General features: G+C 43.2%; 1 protein-coding gene across 3 annotated transcripts in view; it reads left to right on the top strand.

Moving 5' to 3' along the window:
* Positions 1–14098, top strand: part of lrfn2b (leucine rich repeat and fibronectin type III domain containing 2b) — a 107742-nt gene that overhangs the window by 52318 nt on the left and 41326 nt on the right. For 2 of the 3 annotated variants that reach the window (XM_056427902.1, XM_056427904.1), the window contains exons 3-4: positions 1839–1949; positions 6807–6897. The gene's annotated coding sequence lies outside the window, so the exon portion shown is untranslated. Of the gene's footprint in view, positions 1–1838; positions 1950–6806; positions 6898–14098 lie in introns of those variants that run through there. The other variant, XM_056427903.1, reaches the window with a different exon arrangement.

Raw genomic sequence — 14098 nt, 5'->3', positions numbered from 1 at the left:
TTAATGTTCCTTTTCCTCACGAGAAGTTTAGTTTTTGGCAACTTGCCTCACTAACTGCTCACGACTATACGTCTAAGTGGAGGTACCTAAATGATGACATCATGCTGTATTGAAGAAGACATGAAACTAGAGATTGAGACATAAACTCATGTTTACAATGTTTACTGAGGGAATACATCACGAGAAGTAGAGTCATATATAGACTTCTATACAACCAGAGGAGTCACCCCCTGTTGGTAAGGAGAGAGAATGCAGCTTCAACACATGAAGCATAGACTTCTATACGACCATCGGAGTCGCCCCCTGGTGGTCAGTAGAGAGAATGCAGCTTCAACACATGAAGCATAGACCTCTATACAACCAGAGGAGTCACTCCCTGCTGGTCATTAGAGAGAATACACATGTTAACAACAATTCTTCGTGCACATGACAATAACGAATGTGTGTTGTTGGATGGGTGTGAGAGGAAACAAGAAAACAAAATGGGAGGGAGGAATATATATATATATATATATATATAATGAATGAGGAGCGAGTGCATTATGAAGAGAGCTGACAGAGGCAGACAGGAAAGAAGAGCAGAGAATCTGCAATGCCACGACAGAGAGTCGTTTAAACAGCTCTGCATAATAATAATAATAATTCTGATCGACGCATTAAACATGGAATGAAAGCTGCCTCAACGTCTCGACGACGGACTAATAGCACCGAGTCAGTTTGACTCTGCGGTGCGGGCGAACACGGCCTCGGTGCTCGGATCGGTAATTAGAGAGTCGACTGCTCTCTGGAACTGAGAGAATAATGTGAACAGAAGTCATAATCCATATTGAGCAGCGGGCATTAAACTAGTGGGGACTAAGCGGCTTGCGGGACCTAATGAGCCGGGCCTCACTTCACTGTGACTGATAGCTTCCTGGCCGCTAATCTCATCGCTGCTCCCCGCTGAGAGGTTTTGGTTTTGCTGGTGGAGCCGCTTGTAAGTGGACGGTTGGCATCCCCAGCTTAACCCCCCCCCTTGTCATCTGAGGAAGGGATAGCCCCGCCTCCTGTTGCACTTTTTAAGTCAACGGCGAGCTGAAATCTAACTCGGGGGTTTCAGGACGTTACCCCAAGCAAGTCAGTGTCCATATCCAACTCCAGGGAGGAACTCTCGCTCTCTCTCGCTCTCTCTCTCTCTCTCTCTCTCACTCGGTGCTCCCTGGAGACGTGATTTAGTTTCCTAGGTTGAGCTCAAAGCATAAAAGCAATGGATCTTTTATTGCCCAATCTCCAAGAGTGATACGCTGCGAGCATTCTGAACTTCTTATCGAGGTTCACCTGCAGAGATCCTTCTCGGAAACATCGGTGGACTAAACAGTCGCACCTCTGAACTCTTGACTCAGAGTTTCGGTCTTAAATCTTCATCGATGGATGCAAAGATGAATGGAATACAACAACGTTATGTTCAAAGACCTGGCCCTCGGTTCTGATGTCACTGCACCCACTGAAGCATGTGCAGAGGTCTGGAAACACACTCAGCGGGGTTAGAAACAAGAGCGGTCCAACAATCGGAAAACCCATTGTGTCAACCGATCATTGTTTAAAGGGGGAAATGTTTCTGACTGTTTGTAGTACTCGCTGCATTGGATCTATTTCGTGTATGAAAATGTCAAGTAAAGTCGTGACCGAGACCTTTAAAGTTGACGCCGAACGCCGAGCGACGGATGTAGACAGAAGTTAGTGGAACGCTCTGAAAGGTGACCCCGACGCGGCTTCTTCGATGCGTCTCGGCGTCAAACAGGCGAGGTCGTCGTCGGTGATCGATCTCTTTAAGTGTGCTGCTTTCTGTCTTCCCGCAGGAGGTTGTGACGATGGCGATGCGTTCGGAGCCCCGGGCCCTGCAGAGGTTTGAAGATGGAGTCCTGACCTCAGGTGGCTCTTCCACATCATAATCCGCACCCCCGTTCACCGTGAGTATTTTATATTTGACGTGCCTCCGAATGACTATAAAGATAAAGAGCTCACAAAGTCACGTCAGTCAGCGATGAAGATGAATGAAGTGCAAACTAGTGGGAATGTTGCTGTGAGGAGAATATGGATATGGTTTAAGCTTCTGGAACCAAGAGGTGGAGGTATAGAAACTTTAAAGTCTTGATGTAGAGTTATTTCTCCACATTGTCTGTAAAACCCCTAATTATGGGTTTTTTCACGGCTTAATGCCAACATTGTTAAACTGAATATTTTGGAGATTCATCCAGTTGTAGTAACAACATGATTTTAGGTTTTTAAAGGTTGAAGGAAAGTTCGTGGTCACGGTATTCAGAAGGTGGTGGTCGGTTAAGGTGCTCAGGGCGGAGACTTTCACCCAGTAGACCGCCGTTTGTGTCTGAAAGTGAAAGTTATGCAAGTTAATGTCAACCCAGATCTATTTCTACGTTCTACGTCGTTGTTTTGCCAAAATCGTTACTTTTCCTGTCAAGGTGATGAGCATGTAATGAGCACATGTGGAACAATGCAAGAGCACCGCCACACTATTTGAAGAGTGAGGAGTGAGAATGTGTTCCTGCTGCTTGGTAGAGGATCATCAGGGGACAGGCTTTTATTTGAGATTAATATTTTAACAGGGCGCGGCGACGGGCGACGAGCACATTTTGTTCTGTGAAAACTTGACTTTCCAAGCTTTTTTTCTTTTCTTTTTTTTTCCTCTCCGAGGGAAGTTTGTGCACGCCGACCCCAAAATGTCAGCTCTGGATCGTCTCCTCGGGCTGATGCGTCGGGGACGAGCGGCACGAAAAAAACATCCGACTTAGAAGCCATTGTTGGAACATTTCTGGTATTGCGATCGGGAAGAAAAAAACCACTTCGTCTGTGTTGTGGAAAATAAAAAGTTACCGTTATGTAAGACGCTCTTCTGGCTTCCAGATTGTTTCATAGAAAAATTAGGTCAATATAATTCGATAGCCGCACTGGAAACGTAATTCATTCTAGGCTGTCTCTCTTCTGATGATAAAGAGGATAGTGAGAGACATTTTCCTTTTGTGTTGTGTCGACGTCCTACTAAGCTCTATTTATGCCGGACCCCTGCAGACAGACGGCCACGCCGGCCTTTTTAATAATGAAGCACGTCTTGCTTTAAGAGGTGGCTTACAGAAGAATGCTTCCATTGGTTTTTCCCCATTAGTTTAAATATTACGCATGAGAGTAAATATCCAGACGGCGTATGAATGTGAGGCTGGAGTGTGGCGTGTGTATTGGAGCAGGCGGTAATTCAAGTAGGCTGGAAAAACAAGAGCTGCTCCTTCCTGACTGCTGAATTTTTCATTGTTATGTGGTGCGTTCAAGGACAAAATGTGGGGGGGAGGGAAATGAGACGCGAAGACTTGAAACAACATCGGACAACAAAATCAAAGACACAAGCAGATTATTTATCAATATTCATTCATTGATTTTTGAGGACAATATATTATATATTTAAGTAAGAATTAGGACTTCAAGATATTTGAGAAAAACTAGCATTGTAACCTAATTTTGTTTGTTTGCTTGTGATAAAGATTTCACCGACGTTTTAAAAGCAAATCAATCTGGTGTACGTTGAGAGCAAATTTCTAGATTCCAAATAAACAATCTTGATATCGTGAATGATAAACGCATCGATTGAATAAATATGAATCATGATGACACCACAAAAAAAGGTCTTAGCCACACAACCCCCCCCCCCCGCACCGAGGTATTGAGTCACAACCGCCACATTTATACATTTTTTTCCCGCCCTATAGACAAAGACATAACGGGATGTACTCTTTAGTAAACAGCAGATTTTATTGGCCCGGACTGCGAGAGATAGAACGAATATTTATTTTTCAGACTCAGACTTTGATTTTTCTTTTTTGCTGGATGACTTAAAAACTTGAGTTTTTGAAGAAACAATCCTTTTTTTTTGCAGCAGATTTTTTTCAGTTTCAGACCGAGCGGTTACGTGACCCGTGAGTCCAATACAGCTGTATTTCGTGACCCGTAACTTTGTCCAGTGCAGCTGTATCTCGTGACCCGTAACTTTGTCCAGTGCAGCTGTAATTCGTGATCACGTGACCCTTAACTTTGTCCAGTGCAGCTGTATTTCGTGGCTTCTAATAAACCCACGAGAGTTGGACACGTTATGTGCATGACGCAAACAAAATAAAAGATATCAATCAATCATATAGGAACATACAGAAAGAAATATTCTGCATTTTACGCTCTGAATGAGGGAATTTAAAATCTGGGTGATCACCCGGTTAAACCAAACAAAATCTCTTCACACACACAATAAAAAGAAAAATTATCTTATCGTATTTGGAGCCGAGCCCTTTGAAAAGATGTTCCCTCATTCAACGAGACGTCAAACTGAAAAGCCCATTACCGCTTTCCATCAAACTCCATTATCTTTCATCGCATTTAATTTACTTGAACTGGTGAATCTTTTGATCTCGATCACCTGGAGCTAATGAGCTTTTGCAGGTTGCACGGCGATGTAATCACATAAAGTAGGTTATTTAACATTTTTGGTGGTGCAGTGGTGAGATTTTCTATCGGGACGGATTAGCTTCATTTCTTGTGGGGAGAGGGCTCACACAAAGGACGTATAAACACGGCGTACGCTTCATTACTGCAGGATGTGAGACTGCGTCTCTGCACTCTGACTTCCTTTGCGGGGGATTTGTGAGGATTACAGACTCGTTTATGCTCACAGGTGACGACTAAACGCCGGCGTGCAGCGACAGTGAAGAGGTGTTTATGGAGCAGGCGGGGAAAAAAAGGATTTAGAAAAAAACCATTATATAATGGTAATTAATTTTGTTTTTCTTTCTTTCAATCATTTAATTTTAATGTCATACATGTTACACGTTACCTCAAATTAGACACACATTTTTTAAAATAAAATCTAATTAATATTTAAATAATAATATGACCAATTATACAAACAATCAGACTAGGACAGAATTATTATTTTTTAAACACAAGACATTAATCAGACATCCTCAATATTGAACCTACTATAACAATTATATATTAGGTCATTTACAATTAGATCCTCTTACCACCATTTCCTGTTCAGTTTATAGGCCACTTGCCGAATGTCTGAATGTCAACCACTGCTAGTGAAAAAGTGGTAGATCACAAAACCTCATATTATATCTGTCACAACAATTAAATCCTAATAAAATATAAATATTGGGTTATTCTGGTGCCTGACATCACCAATCTCAGTGGTATCAATTCAATATCTACTAACCACTGCACTGACGTTCCATTTAAACATACTTGTACTAACCCTGGAGTATTTCTAATATCATGCTACTTCATACTTCCGAGGGATTGTCCTCCGCCACCTTCCAGGAGTGATTCTGATCATTTATTGTAGGTTTTTCGACCTCCATCGAGGTTAAAAGATCTTTTTTCTCAACAAATATTTTCCAAAAACTACAACAACGACTCGTATTGCGCCCAGAATCTGTTTGTATGTTCAACCCTTGCGTGAGATATACAAGGTTTAGGGCCTCTGATACCACGTAGAGGCGGGATGGCTGTGATGAATATGCAGATGCAGATGCATGGACGCTGGTCTCCTCGCAGGCCGACTGGATGATCGCATCCCCGTTTGAATTCTGTCGAGGATTTGCAGGAATCGGGTCGCCGTGGCAGCGCATCTCATCGGCTTATTCTGCCAGACCGGATTTGCAGATATTGATAGTGAGGTCTGCCCGCGGTGCTCTGACGCTCTACAAATACAAATGAATTAAATAAAACACACGCACACACACTCTCTTCCCCCGAGCCAGAGGAAATATTATGAGTAGCAAATCCCATCCGAGGGTAACCATCGGTCAAATTCACATGACACAGAGGTCAATTTAATTAAATTCAGTTTATTTTGTGCAGCCCAAAACCACAAATTACAAATGTGCGTCGGAGGGCTTTATAATCTGAACGCATGCGACATCCCTGACCTTTGACCTCACATCGGTTCAGGAAAAGCTCCCCCAAAAAACTGAAAACAAACTTTCACAGAGAAAAAAGGGAAGAAACCTTCAGGAGAGCAACAGAGGAGGATCCCTCTCCAGGATGGATAGAACAATAGATGTCATGTGACCTAAAGGAAGCATTACAGAGTTACATAAACACATTCAATGAATATGACAGAGTGTATGAATAGTTCGCAGTCGGCATGGACCACGATCCAGACCTCCAGGATCCATGAGACAGAAGGAGGAAGAGAGGGGGAGGGCCATGGCAGGAGGCATCGCGAAAGAAGCCGGACCAATAAGACAGGAGGCACAAAGAAGGAGGCGGGGCCAATGGGAAGGAAGCCGGGGAAGGGGCTGGATGCAGGAAGCAGGGGGTACTTTTTAAGACTCTAGGAAGACCTCCAAATGCTCAATGCCACGTGCAAGAACAAAGATGGAGGGCGTGGCCAACGCAGTGCGCGGGTTTCTGTACTTTCTGACAGAAGCCAATCGAGTCCAAGAACAGGAAGTGCACACTTTACTCCGAATCGGGAGGCGAGTAAACAGTTTAAATGTAAAATGTGTAAATTAGCTGTAAATGACGGAGCGGCGAGAAGCCCCAAAAAAAGGAAGTTACAATTGGTCACCGTCCCCGCAGAGCGTCCGGTGAGACGAGTTACAGAGACACCGGTGTCACAGGGACTGATATCCAGGGGCTGGCAGCGGGGCAGATGCTCTATTCATCATCGCTGGACAGGAAGACATTTTTGGGTTGTTGTTTTTGTTGGTGTGGCGGAGCAAGTCTGAGCCGAAAGGCGCGCTGTGGTCTTGTGTATCCTCCAGGTGGTTCCGCTTCCGTCGGCGTGGAGGCTGTGAACGGCGGTGCCGAAGCCCGCAAGGGAAGAACCTATGGCAGAGAGGCAGCACGGCGCTGGTAAGAACCCACTGGAATGCACCGGCAGCCATACAGGGGCGCACCTGGGGGGGTTGAGAGAGCCTTATGTCGGAGATCACAGTCCAACTCGAGCCCTCAGGGGGATGTGATCCATTACACAATGTGAGACCGCTGGAGACAATGCACACAGGTGTGTGTGTGTGTGTGTGTGTGTTGATGGAGCCCAACCGTGATCTGAACTTGAGAGTTTTAATATATCCAACTCCACTTCTGTTCATCACACGGCGTATAATCTGGTCTTAATTAATCATAGTGGGTGGGGGTGGGGGGGCGTCACTCGCACTCCATTCATTGCCAGGTGTGCCGGCTGATTGGGGAAGCGAGAGGGTTTTCTGTGCTGTAGAAAATGGTCCTTTTGTTCTTTTTCTGCCAATCAGAATATTTCGTTCTATATTGAAGAAAACCCACTTTTTTTTCATTAGATATTATAGCGTCTCTCTAATTATCTCCATTCTACATGTGGACGTGTGGACCGGACCACGCTCCAGTGTTAATTGGAAGTGTCGGCCGCCACTGGAATCCACTTCTAAACATAGTATGACTGACAGCAGTTAGTCACCGGTTTGCATGTTCAACGTTGAAGCGGAAGTCTGGGACTCTCACTGGTCCTTTCCCAACCCGTTAAAGTCTGGGTCTGGGTGCACTCTGGTCTGGGTCTGGGTCTTGATACACTCTGGTCTGGGTCTGGGTCTTGATACACTCTGGTCTGGGTCTGGGTCTTGATACACTCTGGTCTGGGTCTGAGTCTCGATGCAGTCTGGTCTGGGTCTTGATACACTCTGGTCTGGGTCTGGGTCTTGATACACTCTGGTCTGGGTCTGGGTCTTGATACACTCTGGTCTGGGTCTGGGTCTTGATACACTCTGGTCTGGGTCTTGATACACTCTGGTTTGGTCTGAGTCTCGATGAAGTCTGGTCTGTGTCTTGATACACTCTGGTCTGGGTCTGGGTCTTGATACACTCTGGTCTGGGTCTTGATACACTCTGGTCTGGGTCTTGATACACTCTGGTCTGGGTCTTGATACACTCTGGTTTGGGTCTGGGTCTTGATACACTCTGGTCTGGGTCTGGGTCTTGATACACTGGTTTGGTCTGGATCTCGATACACTCTGGTTTGGTCTGAGTCTCGATGAAGTCTGGTCTGTGTCTTGATACACTCTGGTCTGGGTCTGGGTCTTGATACACTCTGGTCTGGTTCTGGGTCTTGATACACTCTGGTCTGGGTCTTGATACACTCTGGTCTGGGTCTGGGTCTTGATACACTCTGGTCTGGTTCTGGGTCTTGATACACTCTGGTTTGGTCTGGGTCTTGATACACTCTGGTTTGGTCTGGATCTCGATACACTCTGGTTTGGTCTGGGTCTTGATACACTCTGGTTTGGTCTGGATCTCGATACACTCTGGTTTGGTCTGGGTCTCGATACACTCTGGTTTGGTCTGGATCTCGATACACTCTGGTTTGGTCTGGGTCTCGATACACTCTGGTCTTGGTCTGGGTCTTGATACACTCTGGTACTGGTCTTGACAATGGAACGATCCAGTGCTCACTAATCCAAATCTAATTATCGTAAAACTAATGAGATGATTTCTTAACATTTTCCAGTACTTTATAGATAATTTCTTTCCCATTTAGAGGATTTCGATGTTTTGTTGCCTGTTCTGATGCCAGACGGCTGCTGAGCCGGGATTGACCCCGCAGCGCACTCCCTTTGATTAGCAGAGCCCAAATGCATTACCTCTGATTGTCGAGGCCAACTTCATTCTTTTGGGGGGGGGGGGGGGGGGATGCAGTGAAAATACCGCGAAGTAGCCGGTCCTGGTCTTGCAAAGCAGGAAGAAACACGGCGGCCATCTTTTTTTACTTTTATGTCAATCAAGGTTCGCAACAAGCCTCCCACGTCAGAGGAAGGAGGCGCAGGGAGGATAGTATCATTGGAGTATTATTGGATGTATCATTGGAGTATTATTGGATGTATTATTGGAGTATTATTGGATGTATTATTGGATGTATCATTGGAATATTATTGGATGTATTATTGGAGTATTATTGGAGTATTATTGGATGTATCATTGGAATATTATTGGATGTATTATTGGATGTATTATTTGAGTATTGGAGTATTATTGGATGTATCATTGGAATATTATTGGATGTATTATTGGAGTATTATTGGATGTATTATTTGAGTATTGGATGTATTATTGGAGTATTATCGGATGTATTTTTGGAGTAATATTGGAGTATTATCGGATGTATTATTGGAGTATTATTGGATGTATTATTTGAGTATTATTGGATGTATTATTTGAGTATTGGATGTATTATTGGAGTATTATCGGATGTATTATTGGATGTATTATTTGAGTATTGGATGTATCATTGGAGTATTATTGGATGTATTATTGGAGTATTATTGGATGTATTATTTGAGTATTGGATGTATTATTGGAGTATTTTTGGAGTATTATTGGAGTATTATCGGATGTATTATTGGAGTATTATTGGATGTATTATTTGAGTATTGGATGTATTCTTGGAGTATTATTGGATGTATTATTGGAGTATTATTGGATGTATTATTTGAGTATTGGATGTATTATTGGAGTATTATCGGATGTATTATTAGAGGCCAAACGCAGGAAGTTTGCATTGCAAAAAAAGGCTGATGGGATGTTTTCCCCTTGGTTCTTGGGAAAGCTTAAGGATACTTACACGGTAATCTTCTCCAAACAAATGTAATCGGCACACATTAAAAGCTAAATAAAATCCTATAAAAACGACACCGCGGTCCCGTGACGGCGCGGACTAGTCGAACCGGATGACGTGTTGTCATCCCATATAGCCACTTGTTAGCAACCGCCGTTATTAGGACTCATTAAACCTTCTAAATGTACAAGATTACGTATTTTATAGCGTAGAAGAACCATTAAAAACCGCCGCAGGTTGTTTTAACCAAAGATTTCAGGCATTTAATAGCCGACTCATTTTCTTTGGATTTAGGACTCTCCTCATCCAGCAGATATCGAGCCTCTGAATGCCAACTAAATGAACTCATCTTAACATCTTAACTGTTCTTATGTTGTAATTGATTTTATGTGATTATTTGCAAATGTAAAAAAGGAAGCTTTGTGTCTTAAATAATGCATATAGAAAGATAATTGACATATATGGGGATATTATGAGGAATATTAAGAGGGTTGTATTATAAAGCATAGGAAAGTATATGGGCACGGTATTATATTTGTAACTGTAATGTTGATTGTGTATATGATATCTTATTGTTATCATAACTACAGGATGATGATTGTATGAATGAGATGTTTATTATGGGAGAGGTACGTTTCCCTCGGGAGATAGATAGCTGGTTCCATAAAGAAGCTCTTATTCTGAAGGGTCTGAAACCGGACGTCTCAGGCAGGAAGCAGCTGCTGGCTCAGGAGGGGGCGGGCTTTGCTGAGTGTGTTTGAATCACGGGAAGCGAGAGGAGAGCGTGCTGTGCCAACAACACTAATGTGAGCTTTAAGCTCAACGAATGCAGAATGAAAGTATTAACACTACTTGGGAGACGTTCGATGTCCATCGACAGAAACCGTGTTTAGGACGGACTTTGGGGTAAAGATGCAACGAGACGTCGGAGTGCTGGCCATATCTGGGTCCTTAAAGACAACCAGGCATAATATATTTGTGTGTTAGAATAAATACTCTTAAGATGCACCCTGGCTTCGATACATCGTCCTCAAACCCCCTCAGACTCCTGATGAACCTTTTCACTGCGCTGTCGCTTTAAATCACAGACATAACTCAGGAATGAAGATAAATTGTCACGTTTTTGTTTTATGGACCGTTAAAGTTTCCCAACCTGATAGGAATAGATCCATCTACATCTGTATTCCACTCACAACACAACAACTTGTTCCTTTATTCCTCCTTTTACTTTAGTCTTCAAGCCATTAAATGAATCCATCTAACGTAGCAGAGCTCCATTAAGTAGAAAGAGAAAAACGTTTCCGATCCGTCGCTCCCCGTGATCCGTCTCCTAAAGAGCGCCTTGCTGTTACTTCCTGTGGCTCACCAGTTGTATCTTACCAATTGCTTTGTCTATTAGTTAATTTTGTGATTATTTATCCATGTTCCTAATTGCTTTATTCATATTCATCTATTTGTATTTATATATATATATATATATTTTCTTAGTTTTTATATATTTTCTATAAAATCTAAAAAACCTTGTTTGACTTGACACAAATCACACAGTAGAATCTAAGAAGTCGAGCCGCCGACTCTCTGCGGGCTCCATCACTCTTCCAGCTCATCTCCAGCTGAATGATAGATGCTGGACTGCAGAGGCTCTGACAGCAGATGCCTCTTTCATCCGCAGAGGGCGGCCATGCATCACCCCCCCCCCCCACCCCTCAAACAGCAAATCAATCTGTCGCAACCAGGTAGGACGGGAGGCCTCGGCTAGATGTAGAGGTCCGTTAAACGCACCGAATCAGGAGGGGGAGGGGGGGGGGGGGTCGCTCTGCCAACGGTTTTATTTTGGGTGTCACCTACATGCGAGACAGTGGGACCGACATGTATTTTCATTATCAGGGTTCCAGCTTTAACTTGACTCCCAAAATACTTCATCATATGAGACGATCACGGAACATCGCCGGCTTAGATTTCGCTCCTGAAATGTTCATCATGCTATATTTCATTCTGTAATTTAGCAAATCAATCTTTCGCAACCAGGTAGGAGGTAGAAATAATGGTTCTGAAATGGTTCTTAAGGCTTTGTGGTTCTAAGAAGAACCATCACCTACTGAAGAACCTTTTTTTTGAGACACCTTTATAGGTTCTTTGAAGAACTCTTTAAGGAAATGGTTCTTTAAAGAAGCCTGGTTTGAAAGGTTCTTTGTGGAACCAGAAATGGTTCTTTAAAGAACCCTGGTTTGAAAGGACCAGAAATTGTGCCTTAAAGAACCCTAATTTGAAAGGTTCTCTGGGGAACAAGAAATGGTGCCTTAAAGAACCCTGGTTTGAAAGTTTTTTTTGTGGAACCAGAAATGGAGCCTTAAAGAACCCTGTTTTGAAGGGACCAGAAATGGTTCCTTAAAGAACCCTGGTTTGAAAGGACCAGAAATGGTTCCTTAAAGAACCCTGGATTAAAAGGTTCTTGGTGGAACCAGAAATGGTTCTTCTGTGGCGTCACTCTGAAGAACCATTTTTGGTTCCAGATGCACCTCCATGTTTCTGTGAGCAGGGAAACAAAATATGGGAAAATCTCTTTTTGGAATATTTCCAACCAATATCTTCCGACATAAAAAACACATGCTTTTATTTTGTAATCATCATTTTACTTGTATTATACCGGCTACTGTGCATGTTTGAATGTTTTCCTTTAATCGTTTGCAGACTTTTCCAACATCCCATCACACGACACTCTTCACATTCAGGCGTTTTAAATACTTTGCATGTTGTCGTAACTGAATCATCTAAAACCAGACAGGAAGCTCCGACACATTAAAAACCTGCTGCACAGGATCATATCTTCGATGTTTTAACCTCTTTCACTGCGTTTCCTTATCACGTTTTTATTTTACGGCGGCGCTTCTCCACAGTCGTGATTCCACGTCTTTCTCCGGTCGCATTCTTTCCATCGAGTCCTCTTTTCTCCCCGAGGAGCCGGAGCCGCGGTTTACGGGCCGAGTGGATCAACCTGAGAACCAAGCGTGAAACTCGAGAGCGCTCCTCTCCGATTACGTTTCACGGATAATGTGAGGATTCTGTAGCGCGCCGACGCCGAGTTTACACAATCTCGGGCGCGACTTGCGAGCGTCGAGTCGGATCCTCTTACGGGCGAACGCCACCAGCGGCTCACGCTCCGTCTCTAACGGTCCGCCTGCCACCAGCAGGAGGCGGGAGGCCCAGAGTCCAGGAGGCCTCACTCAGCATTACGCCAGTTTATGAAGGAGATGCTACTGAATATGAAGCCGCTTCAAAACACTGCAACATAAATACACCGTGCAAAACACAATGTTATTCTGTCTGTGTATATAATATTACGTTATGATCGATTCTTTACGTTTTTTCTTTCTGTTTATTATTTATATGACTTTTACTATGTCTCTTGCACTTTAACTCCTTTGCTGCTGTAATTCTGTAAATATCTAAACTTATTTCATCTACTTATATACTGGTCTAAACACTGCAATAGAAATACACCGTGCAAAATAGTTAAAAATAAATATAATATATACATGTCTGTGTATTTTTCTAACTTTGTTTACATTTTAAATATTTAATCTTATTTTATATACTAATATGAGTGATGGAACTGGTCTAAACACTGCTATATAAATACGCCGTGCAAAATAGTTAGAATATCTATAATATATACCTGTCTGTGTATATAATATTAGTTATTGTGGATTTTTCCTAACTATTTAAATTTTTCTTTTTTACTGTGTCACTTTAAGCCATTTGCTGCTGTAATCCTGTCAATATTTAATCTTATTTTATATACTTATATGATTGATAGAACTGGTCCAAACACTGCAATATAAATACACCGTGCAAAATAGTTAGAATTAATATAATATATACCAATATAATATTCAGTTATTGTGGATTTTTTCTAACTATTTATTTACATTTTTCTTTTTTACTGTGTCACTTTAACCCCTTTGCTGCTGTAACCCTGTCGATGTCCCCGCTCAGGGACTAATACAGTGATATATCATCTTATCTTATCTACTTATATGAGTGGAACTGGTCTAAACCCGCCCTCAGCTTCAGGATCTGGACTGTTCTCTCTGCGTTGTGTTGAACGCTGTGCGACCTGCTTCGCATTAAACCGGCTCGTCAGCCTTCGTTCCCGCTCAAGAGCAAGACGGGTGACAAATGAAAAAGAAAAGAACTGTGGTCGCCTGCGGTGATCAAGGTTCACCGCTACGCCTCCAGACTCTATCAGCCCTCCGGATCGGAGAGGGAGGCCGGAGAGCTCCGGGCGGATCAAAGTCGCCCCTCCCACCACCGGGGATGGAGATATGAACCTTCGCTCAGGCCCCCCGGAAGAAAAGAAAAAAGGCAGCGCGCCACAGGCAGCCGGGGTCAGAGGTCAGGGAGACGGCTCTCGGGATCAACGGGCGACTCGTGTAGTCGGCTGGGTTTGGTTTTTCGCCAACTTGAAGTGGC

Source organism: Pseudoliparis swirei, chromosome 12 (assembly GCF_029220125.1).
Source record: "Pseudoliparis swirei isolate HS2019 ecotype Mariana Trench chromosome 12, NWPU_hadal_v1, whole genome shotgun sequence".
In the NCBI taxonomy this organism is placed as follows: domain Eukaryota; kingdom Metazoa; phylum Chordata; class Actinopteri; order Perciformes; family Liparidae; genus Pseudoliparis; species Pseudoliparis swirei.
Note: the sequence above shows the minus strand (reverse complement) of the source record. Positions and strands in the feature narration are given on the sequence as shown.